We start from the raw sequence: 11,698 nt of genomic DNA, 5'->3' as shown, positions 1-11,698 counted from the left end.
TTCCAGAAAAAAAAAAAAAAAAAAAAAAGAAATTAACTACATTTAAGCAGACTTAACAAGGTCTTAAAATAGATATAAAGTGGTTTCACCCCACAAGGGGAATTCTTAAAATACTAAAGTACTGTTTTTAAGCCTAGTCAAGTACTTCAGAAAAACTAATTTACATTCCAAACAATTTCTATGCTAATTACAAATGATTCTTTCCCAACCACTAGGTAATATTTTGTGTTACTGTATGTACCTGAAATGAATAAAATTATCTTTTTCTTTCTTTTTTTTAAAGATTTTATTTATTTATTTATTCATGAGAGACAGAGAGAGAGGTGGGGGGGAGACAGAAACAGGCAGAGGGAGAAGCAGGCTCCCCGAGGGGAGCCCGATGCGGAACTCGATCCCAGGACCCTGGGATCACGCCCTGAGCCAAAGGCAGACGCTCAACCACTGGGCCACACCCAAGTGCCCCTGTTTCTTTACTTTTTTTTTTTTTAATCAATATTCACTCATTCAAACTGGCCTTCCTGCAATTCTTCCAGATTTGCATTTTTATTGTATTTCAGATGTGAATTTGAGAATTAGATCCCGTAGTATTGAGGTAAAACCACAAAGACAGATTGACCACAGTTGTCCAAATGAGATGGTTGTGAATCTCAGATTTCCACTGCTTTTGCCTTTCCACAGAAAACGAAAGCCCAGGATGCTCCTTCAGGCTGACACCAAACTTCTCAATTCGCCTGCATCATTATCTCTCCCCCCTCGGGTCCCCCCTTTCAGCTTCCTCTCTTTTCTTATGTTTGAATAAAACTTTATTTATAAAAATGGGCAGCTGGCTTAAGGCCTCAGGTTCCTCTTTCTTAATGACCTTTCACTCTTCAGAATGGGTCTTCCCCTTGCCCTTCGCTCTGGGTCCTTCCCACCAGGGTATAGACTCAGCTACAGACAGAAAACTCTCTCCCCTACCTTCCAACCACCCCAGTCTCTCTCTCAGCCACCCCTCCCCTGGCCGGTCACATTTATTGGAAAAGTCTCTGCTTCCTCACTTCCCACTCTCAGCCCACTGCCTTCCAGCTCTGCCATGGAAACTGATCTCTTGGTGGTTACCACTGGCCTCCTTGTGGGGGAATCCCGTGGCCCTTTATGAGTCCTTCCTTATTTAACTTGACCTCTTGGCAGTATTTGACTGCTAACCTCTCCCGCCTCTCTGGGCTTTCCTGCAGCTCGACTGGTCCCCCTCCTGCCTGGGGTAGGGGTGGGCCTTTTCTTCTTGGCCTCTCCCATAAATGCTGTTGTTCTGAGCCTCCTGTCCGAGTCCTCTCCTCCATCTACACACCCCTCCCTAGTGAGCTCATCCCACCTTGGTTTTAATGCTCACTGATGACTTCCAGGTCTGTGTCTCCAGCCCACACGTCCCTCTCGAGCTCTAGACCTCAAGCCCCAGCTGCTTCTGGATGGCTTCTTGGATGTCCCCCGGCTTCTCCAACTCCTCATGTCCCAAACGCAACTGGTTATCCATCACCCCAAACTTGCTCTGTGCCCGATGATCAGAGAATGGTATTATTACCTAAGCAAATGCATGGGATTTGTTCATGACCTCCTTCTACCTATGCCCGCCCCCCTCCCAATCCGTCCATCAGTCCAACCCAGGCTTTTGACGGGTCCACCTCCAGGTTACCTCTCCAGCTCTGCCTACCTCTCCCCACCCCCACCTTGGTCCCAGCCACCAGCATCTCACCTAGGTTAGTGGGAACTCTTCTTTCTGGCCCGCACCTGTCTAGCCCCTCCAGTTCATCCTCTATACTGAAGCTGGAGAAGTTCCTCTACGATACAAATGGGTATTCCATGATGTTCTCCACTGCATGTCACTATCCTCAGGTTAAAGTCCAACCTCCTTACTAAAAGGCCCAAATTGCTTCATCTGAGCCAGCCTGCAACATGGGACACATCTCTTTCCACAGCCCTCCTCTCCCCTCATGGTCCGGTCACACTGGACTTCTTCCCTCCAGCTCCTTAGACCCACAGTTCTTTTTTTGCCTCCTGGCCTTTGCACATACCATCCCCTCTGTCTAGGACACTCTTAGGTCTGACTAACTTACTAGCAGTAAATGTGTGGTGGTGATGTGATGGAGTGGACTTCTGAGAGGGGCAGACCTGGGTCCGTATTCCAGCTCTGTCTGTGTGATCTGAAGCCTGTCCACTAACCTCTCTTAGCCTTGGTGTCCACACCTGTAGAAAGAAATAATAATGCTTGCTACGTCTGGCATATGCTGTTTTTTCTTTTCATCTACCTGACCCACCTCCACCTATTTTTTTTTAACATTTTAATTTATTTATGATAGTCACACACAGAGAGAGAGAGAGAGAGAGAGAGAGAGAGAGGCAGAGACAGAAGCAGGCTCCATGCACCGGGAGCCCGACGTGGGATTCGATCCCAGGTCTCCAGGATCGCGCCCTGGGCCAAAGGCAGGCGCCAAACCGCTGCGCCACCCAGGGATCCCCACCTCCACCTATTGCGCCCTCTTCCCTATTTGTGTAGAAACAGTGATGATTCCCAGCAGGCATGTTCCTATAACATGGTGAAGCTCACTCCCCCACAGATAATGGGGCCCGAGGTTGGCACATGACCCAAGCTAGACTATCAATCCCTACCACCTGAAGGAGGAGTGGGGACCCAGAGAGAGCCACATGGAGATGTTCCTGTGTGGGTGGCCTGAGCATACACCCAAAGGCTATCAGGAGCCCTGTGTCCCCGGGGGAAAGGAAACAGAGAAAGCTGGTCTGCATCAAAGAAGTTGGAAACAGGTGCACAGAAGCCAAGGCCCGGAGTGGAAGAGAGGGTGGAAACAGAGAAAGAATCTTGTGCCCTTGACAGGCTGCTTCCAGTGACTGACTGGGACCAGCTGCACAGAGTCTGGGAGAAATTCCTGCATCCTTGAACTGAAAAAAGTTTGTTTTTTTTTTTTCTTAAATAGCTAGATTGGATTTCCACTACTGGGAACCAACAAAGTCCTAAGTAACTTACTGATCTTATAGAGTTATGGTGAAAGGTGGAAATGAGTGTCTGTATGGTAGGTACTCAATGAATAATAAACCATAATATTATTATTAATACATTCAGTGGATGAATGAGGTGAGGACTGAAGATATCAGAACTCTCTGGACCTGTTTCTCTAGAATAGTTTAGAAATAGGAAAAAAAAAAAGAAAAAGAAATAGGGTCCAGTGCTTAGTACTCTATCATCCCATGAGTAATTTTTTTTTTAATTAAAAAGGCAAATCATTGTATTTTGGTAATTTTGAAAGAAGGGAAAAAATTACACATAATCTCACCTTACCAAATTGAAGCAAATATTTCCACTGCATATGTACAGTACATACTTGTTTTTTTTTTTTTTTGTATAGTACATACTTGTAATCATGGTACACGCTGCATTTTGTGCCCAGTATTTTTCACTTAGGATATCATTAACATTTTAATATTTGTACACAGGCTTTATAATAATTTTAATGATTACATAGTATTTAATACAGTGTGTTAGATAATTTAATAAGCCTTTCTCTCTCTCTCTCTCTCTCTATATATATATATATATATATATTTATTTTGTTTTGTTTTGTTTTCTACCTTATATCACATTTCAATGTATATTTTTTGTGGATAGGCTACTTTTTATTTTTGTTATTTTATTTTATTTTTTTGTTATTTTATTTTTTAAAAGATTTACTTATTTATTTGAAAGAGAGAGAGGGTATGAGTGGGGGGAGGAGCAGAGGGAGAGAATCTTCAATCTGACTCCCTACTGAGCACAGGGCCCAACTCAATCTTACGACCCTGAGATCATGACCTGAGCCAGAACCAAGACTTGGGTGCCCAACCCACTGAACCACCAGATGCTACTGGATAGGCTATTTTAAATTAGCTCACATTGATTGTTTTAATTACAAAAATAATATGCAGGACTCCATCCTGGACCCTGGGATCACACTTTGAGCCAAAGGCAGACACTCAACCACCAAGCCCCCCAGGTGCCCCCCAAGTCAAATCTTTTTTTTTTTTTTTAATTTATTTATTTGTGATAGACATAGAGAGAGAGAGAGGCAAAGACACAGACAGAGGGAGAAGCAGGTTCCATGCCAGGAGCCCGAGTGGAACTCGGCTGGGGCTCCAGGATCGCGCCCTGGGCCAAAGACAGGCGCTAAACTGCTGAGCCACCCAGGGATCCCCCCAAGTCATATCTTAATGCATGTGTCTAATTGCAGTATTTCTTTTTTTTTTTTTTAAAGATTTTATTTATTTATTCATGATAGTCACAGAGAGAGAGAGAGGCAGAGACATAGGCAGAGGGAGAAGCAGTCTCCATGCAGGGAGCCCGATGTGGGATTCGATCCGGGGTCTCCAGGATCGCGCCCTGGGCCAAAGGCAGGCGCCAAACCGCTGCGCCACCCAGGGATCCCTAATTGCAGTATTTCTTTAGGATGAACTGCTATATAACTCGAATTGTAGGTCAAGAAATATATGGATATTCTTGGGATAATTTCTAGGAAGGAAATTATGAGGTTCAGGTTTAGAAGTTCTTTAAAGCTCTTGATGTGCTATTTTGCTCTTTAAAAAAAGTCACCTTAATTTTCCAAAGTGGAATTTTAGTGGGAGAGGAGGGAAGAGTGCTTTTTTGTCCACCTGGAATCACTGGGTTATGAGGACCAGCTCTCATCCACCTTCCCTTTCTCCTCTGCACCCAGGCATTTCAGGATAATGGCAAAGATTAAACGACTTGGATTCCAGGGGCTGTTCCCACATTTCACTGACTCAATGATTCAGGCAAGTCACTTAGATGTTTCTGAGGCCTCAGTTTCCCCAACTGTTAAGTGCGGTTAATTATACCTACTCTGGAGTAGCATAGTTTTCTCAAAGGTGAAGAGGAATAATAAATCAACTATAAATCTCTGTTCTAAGCCATGCATTTGTTCAGCTTCACAAGGAGACAATGGTGTTCAGTACTGGGCTTTCTTTCTTTCTTTCTTTCTTTCTTTCTTTCTTTCTTTCTTTCTTTTATTCTTTCTTTCTTTCTTTCTTTTTTAAGATTTTAGTTATTTCTTTACGAGAGATGCAGAGAGAGAGAGGCAGAGACACAGACAGAGGGAGGAGCAGGCTCCCTGCAGGGATCCCAATGCAGGACTCCATCCCAGGACCCCGGGATCACAACCTGAGCCTGAGATGCTCAACTGCTGAGCCACCCAGGTGCCCTGGGCTGTGTTTCTGACAAGACAATGGGAGATAGGGTGGTGGAGAGTGTTGAATCATGGGATTTGACCTACCTGGCCAGTGGTAGGACAGGCAGGGGCTAGACCTCTATAAGCTCCTCCCTCTAGCCCCCACTGTCTGGATCTATTCTATGGGGCAAGGATGGTGGCCAACCTACTGTTGTAGTGGCTCCAACAGCAATGTGGGATTCTTTGGCTTTAATTCACAACCCCTTCTTCCCCCAAACCCAGGCAGCCCCTGTAGGTTCCCATGACAACAGCACGCCTGGGAAGGACCAGCCTGAGGGGGAAAAAAAAACAAACAGATTTTACTGTAAGAAAAAGTGGCCAGAAGCCACAGGCAGGGCAAGCTGAGACAAGGGCTAGTGGGGCTGGGTCCTAGGGGCAAAGACCACAGGGGTATGAGGGCAGGCTCCCTGTAGGACAATACCTGATATGTTTGGAGCACTTACTCTGGTCAGACACCATTAAATGTGCTGTATGTGTATATTGACTTGAGTCTATACGACTAACCTGTGAGGTAGGACCAAGACTGTCTCTGTTTTACAGGTGACAAGACCAGTGCAGTGAGGTTGAAACTGCAGCCTGACTTCATTCAGAGCTTGTATTATGGATCTCTAGGAAGTCATAACTCTTCCGTCTACAGCCTTTGGCAATTGATAAAGTACAGCTTCCTTCTCTCCTCACAAAAATGTTGCAAGATAGAAATTATTATTCCCATGTTACTGATGAAGAACCCTCAGGTCAGAGAGGTTAAGTGACAGGTCCCAAATCACACAGCTATGAATAGAGCTGGGATTTGAACTCAGATCTGTCTGAATCCAAAGCTCATGGTCTTTCTTCTACCAAAGTGCCTGGAAGTCCATCTGGAACTTCCTATCTGCACATAGGTACACTTGCCTGCAAGCCTGAAGAGGCAAGTCATGGTTGCTTAGTCTAGCTTTAGGGGTGTGTGTGTGGGGGGGTGTTTCTGTGCCTTTAGCCCTGTGCCAACGCTTTCCTCACACACACACACACACACACACACACACACACACACGCGCACACGCATGCGTGCATGTACTCACGCACACATGTGCACACAGGCCCTGGCAGGCTGACGCCCTCTTCCTCCCAGTCAGGAATGGGCCCGCCTACTCACAACAGACTTCCCAGGCAGGTGAGCCTGCCCACACCTGCTTGCCTCACCCGGGAGAGGCTGCTGGAAGGCACATCTCCCCAGCCCAGCTCATTCTGTGTAAACAGGCTGGGGCTTCCCAAGGAGGGAGGAAACTTCCGGAGGTCTGTGGGTCTACTGGGACTTTGGGGAATTTTTTTTTTTTTTCTAAATAGTATGAGGAGCCTAAACTTCAAAGCTTGGAGCCTCAGTTGCTCCAACGTTAGGATAAGGAAGTTTCTGGCATTCCAAAAGGAAAAGTGTCCCTATTATTCTTCCAGTGTCTGTTTTTTACTTTATGTATGCGTTTTTTTTTTAAGATTGTATTTATTTATTTATTTTACAGAGAGGGAGAGAGAGAGAGAGAGAGAGAGCACAAGCAGGGGGAATAGGAGGGGGAGAAGCAGACTCCTTGCGGAGCAGGGAGCCCCATGCAGGGCTCGATCCCAGGACCCTGGGATCATGACCTGAGCCGAAGGCAGACACTTAACCACCCAGACGTCCTTCACTTAATGTATTTAATTACCTACACCTTGATTTAATTATTTTCTGGATGTGGCCTTTGATTTTTAAAAGCCCTACAATCTCTGTGGTAAGTGCAGTGGTCTTCCATCATTCTATCTTTCTTTTAAGTTTTTCTTTTATTCCAGTATAGCTAATATACAGTGTTATATTAGTAAAAGTTAGTATATTAGTAAGATTAGTAAAATTATGACATTTGCATAAGTTCAGGTGTTACAATACAGTGATTCAAGGGTTCTACACATCACTCAGTGCTCATCATGATAAGTGTACTCTTAATCCCCATCCCCTATTTCCCTCATCCCCCCCAAACCCCATTCTGGTAACCAGCAGTTTGTTCTCTATAATCAAGAGTCTGTTTCTTGGTTTGTCTCTTTTTTTTCTCTTTGTTCATTTGTTTTGTTCCTTAAGTTCAATAAATGCATGAAATCACATGGTATTTGTCTCTGACTTATTTCGCTTAGCATTATACACTCTAGCTCCATCCATGTTGTGGCAAATGGCAAGATTTCATTCTTTTTGATGGCTGAGTAATATTCCCTTGTTTATATATACCACATCTTCTTTATCCGTTCATCAGTTGATGGACACTGGGCTGCTTCCTTAATTTCGCTATGTGTAAATAATGCTGCGATAAACATAGGGGTGCATGTATTCCTTTGAAATATGTCTTTGTATTTGGGTAAATACTTAGTAGTGCAATTACTGGGTCATAGGATAGTTCTATTTTTAATTTTTTGAGAAATCCCCATACTGTCTTCCATAGACGTTTGCATTCCCACCAACAGTTCACGAAGATTCCTTTTTTCCACATCATCACCAACGCTTGTTGTTTCTTGTGTTTTTTTTTTTCACTTTACCCATTCTGACAGGTGTACGGTGATATCTCATTGTGGTTTTCATTTGCATTTCCTTGATGATGAGTGATGTTGAGCATCTTCTGCCCATTTTTAAATTGGATTATTTGTTTTTCGGGTATTGAGTCATAAAGGTTCTTTATATATTACGGATACTAACCCTTTATTAGATATGTCATTTGCAAACATCTTCTTGCATTTCATGGGTTGTCTTTTAGCTTTGTTGATTGTTTCCTCCTCTGTGCAGAAGATTTTTATTTTGATGAACTCTCAATAGTTTATTTTTGCTTTTGTTTCCCTTGCCTTCAGGAGACATATCTAGAGAAATGTTGCTACAGCCACAGAGAGATTACTGCCTGTGCACTCTTTAAAAATTTTTTTTAAAATTTGTTTTTAGAGGGAGAGAGTGAGAGCAGAGGCAGAGGGAGAGAGTCTCCGGTAGACTTCCCACTGAATGTGGAGCCTGACATGGGGCTTGATCTCAAGATGCTGAGATCATGACCTGAGCCAAAACCAAGAATTGGACACTCAACCAACTGAGCCAGCCAGGTGCTCCTGCCTGTGGTCTCTTCTAGGACTTTTATGGTTTTGGGTCTCACATTGAGGTCTTTAATTCTACCATTCTATCTTATCTCTGAAAGACTATTCCATATTTTCACCTGGGAACTTACCTCAAAGTTCTTAAGTAAAATCGCTACATTTGCATAAGATCAGTCATTGCACAGATTTTGGTCCTATGCCTTCTCCTTGAAAGACAGGGTATATACGGGAAACTAAAGACATATTTGGGTCCACCCCTCTTACCTCTATAGAGTCAAGGGAGGCACGAGAAACCTCTTCTGCCAAGTGCCTCTGAGGTAGTCAGATGAGGGGCGGAGACCTGAAAGCCTGTTTTACAGCAGGAAGCTTCTACACACATTTCCCCCCCAGAAGCGTAGTTAAGGTTCTTTCCCCAACTCCATCAGTCTGACTATCTGCCTCTATCCTGTTCCCCTCTGAAGCACCCACAAGACATCCTTGGGGATGACCTGGAAACCATCCTAAGCGGCTTTCTCTAGCGTTCAGCAGACCCCGTCATGCTTGGGTGTAGGCCCCATTTCTGTTCCGTGCCACCCTGCCAAGGATGGGAAGGGAAGACTAGCACATTACAGCTCCCGGTTTCTCACTTGTGTAGAAACCAGCCACGGGGATCCCTGGGTGGCGCAGCGGTTTGGCGCCTGCCTTTGGCCCAGGGCGCGATCCTGGAGACCCGGGATCGAATCCCACATCGGGCTCCCGGTGCATGGAGCCTGCTTCTCCCTCTGCCTGTGTCTCTGCCTCTCTCTCTCTCACTGTGTGCCTATCATAAATAAATTTAAAAAAAAAATTAAAAAAAAAAAAAAAAAAAGAAACCAGCCACGAAGCCTTATTTTTAGAGGACCCTGATGTCCATCCACAGGACAGCATGGACTCCCAAGTGGAGCGGACAAGGGGGAGGGAGGCTGCCGAACAGGGGGCGAGGCCAAAATATGTCAATATTGTGTTTGTGTTTCCCCCTGGGCCGGGGGGAAGGGCAGGGGAGAGCCTGGCTCACCTGAGGGCGCCTCCCTCCCCACAGGCCCCGCAGGCCGCTGGTGGGCATTTAGCAAGTGCACCCTAGGGCGGCTGGTGGTGTCCACCGGACGGCCGCACAGCACTCAAGTCTGCAAAGTCCAGACTTCTGTCTCTCCCGCCCCCTGGGAATTTCATAAATAAATCCCTGGACCTGTTCCAAGAAGAATTTCAAGGCTTCTCTGCGTGTGTGTGTTTCCAGAAACACAACAACTTTACATGCTGCCTGGTGTGCAACCTCCTAAGCAACTCCTGGGGAGGGATGAGGGCCGGGAGCCTGAGAACGGGGCCTGCCTGGGGCTGGGCCGGGGCGGGAAACCAGCAGTTAACCGGTGGCTTGGGCCGGCTCTGCAGCTGGCTCTGCAGCTGGCTCTGCTAACCTGGCGGCGGCCCAGCCGGCCCCAGGCTCAGGTTGCTCAGCCCCCTCCCCCACTCTTTGGCTTTGGCAGTATTCTCCACCAGGTTTTTGCAAAGTGCTGGGGTCTTAAAATAGCATAAAGACACACACACTCTAGACTATAGTGTCAATTCCCGTACCACAGAATCATCAGAAAGGAGGGAGAGTGGAGGGTAGAGAGAGTGGAGGGCATCTTCCTGAGCAGAGGGCAGTGTGAGTGTGAGGCCCGCCAGGAGACAGGGTGGGCAGCTGGTGTGAGGACAGGATGGAGGAACAAGGAGGAGGGACCAAGAGAGCCCATGTCTGGGTGTGTGTGACACAGTGACACAGCTGATCGTCGTGTGTGTGTGTGTGTGTGGTGTGTGTGTGTGTGTGTGTGTGTGTGTCTGGTATCATGAAACCAGAGGCTGTGTTGGTGTGACCAGTTTGGTGAGGAGACTCTGCATTTCCCCCTTGGACTATGCACTTCTGTAGGGCAAGAGCTAAGAACTTCATCTTAACCATCCCCACGGCCTAGCCTGGTGCCTGGCACATAGGCACTTGATGCCTGTTCCCAGGATAAATAAATGATGGCTGGATGCATGGATTTGCCAGAACATAAAATGATAGTAATAAAGATAGTTCAACCTCAGATGGCAAAATTAGAAATGGGTGCCCCAAAGTTAGAAGGTGCGATCAATCAATATGTACTGACGGAACATCGGGAGGAAAACGGAAGTGGTGGGGTTTATGGTCTGCCTGGGGAAGGAAAGAGGAGCACACCTCGAAGGGGAAGGCTTCCTGGAGAAGTCAGGCCCTGAGCTCCTTCTGAAGGATGGGTACAATTCCTTGAGCTGGAGCTCCAGCTAAGGCGCGCAGGCCGCAAGGACCAGTACGCTCAAATCAATGGAAGTGAAAAGAGGATTTCCTGGAAAGACATGGGAATCTCAGAGAAACGGGTAGCGGAAAATACAGCTAGGACTCATGGAATCTGAGAAGACACTGGGCTGGGTATGTGTTGAGGACAATTTGACTGTTTGAGTGGGTGAGTCTGGAGGGCGTGTGTGCACATGTACACACCCACAGGCACACCACAATAATCTCTCTCTCTCTCTCTCTGCCTCTGCTCTACTCCACTCTCCTCTTCTGGCTCACCCTGATGCCACATGGTCCAGGGTGGCTTCCAGGAACTACTCTGTAGCTCCTGTCACGATCTAAGTAACTCAATTACTATGCCTCCTTGGTTCAAATGCCCACGAGAGAGAAACTAAACGGCTCAGCCAGTCTACTTATTGTTTTTCCTTGGTTCAGATGCCCAACCCTGGTGCAATCATCTGTGAACAGAGCGCAGACCATGTACTCACCCAGGAGAAGGGGGCGTTGGCTCTCACAATCCAGATGGAAAAGAAGGAACAAGGGCTATCCAGGCAGGGAGGAAACTGTGAGTGAGGATTTGAGGGGTGTGTGTGTGTGTGTGTGTGTAAAAGGGGTAGAAGGGAGGGAGAGAGAAGCCAGGACAACAGGAGAGCTATCAGGACCAGGATTAGTTGAGTGACCTTGGGCAAGTTATATAATCTCTGTAGGCCTCAGTCCCTCATCTCTACAATGGAGTCATGAAGATTAAATAAATATAAAGCTCCTGGGGCACCAGGCTCTCTCAATCAGAGGGGCATGCAACTTTGATCTTGGGGTGGTGAGTTGGGTGTAGAGATTACTAAAATAAACAAACTTAAAAAAAAATAATCCACATAAAGCTCTTAGAGTAAATGGTCAGTTTCCGTACGCTATTTTTAAGTAAGTCTGGATGGATATTAAGTTCTCATCATGTGGAGGTCTTGACTGCCAGTTTTGGTTCTACCCTGGACATATCATCGATCTTCTCTGAACCTCAACTTCTCCTTCTGTAAAATGAGATCTGACTACTATAATTTCTAAAATCTCC

This window comes from Canis aureus, chromosome 25 (genome assembly GCF_053574225.1).
Source record: "Canis aureus isolate CA01 chromosome 25, VMU_Caureus_v.1.0, whole genome shotgun sequence".
Taxonomy (NCBI): Eukaryota; Metazoa; Chordata; class Mammalia; order Carnivora; family Canidae; genus Canis; species Canis aureus.
This window is presented reverse-complemented; position numbering follows the sequence as displayed.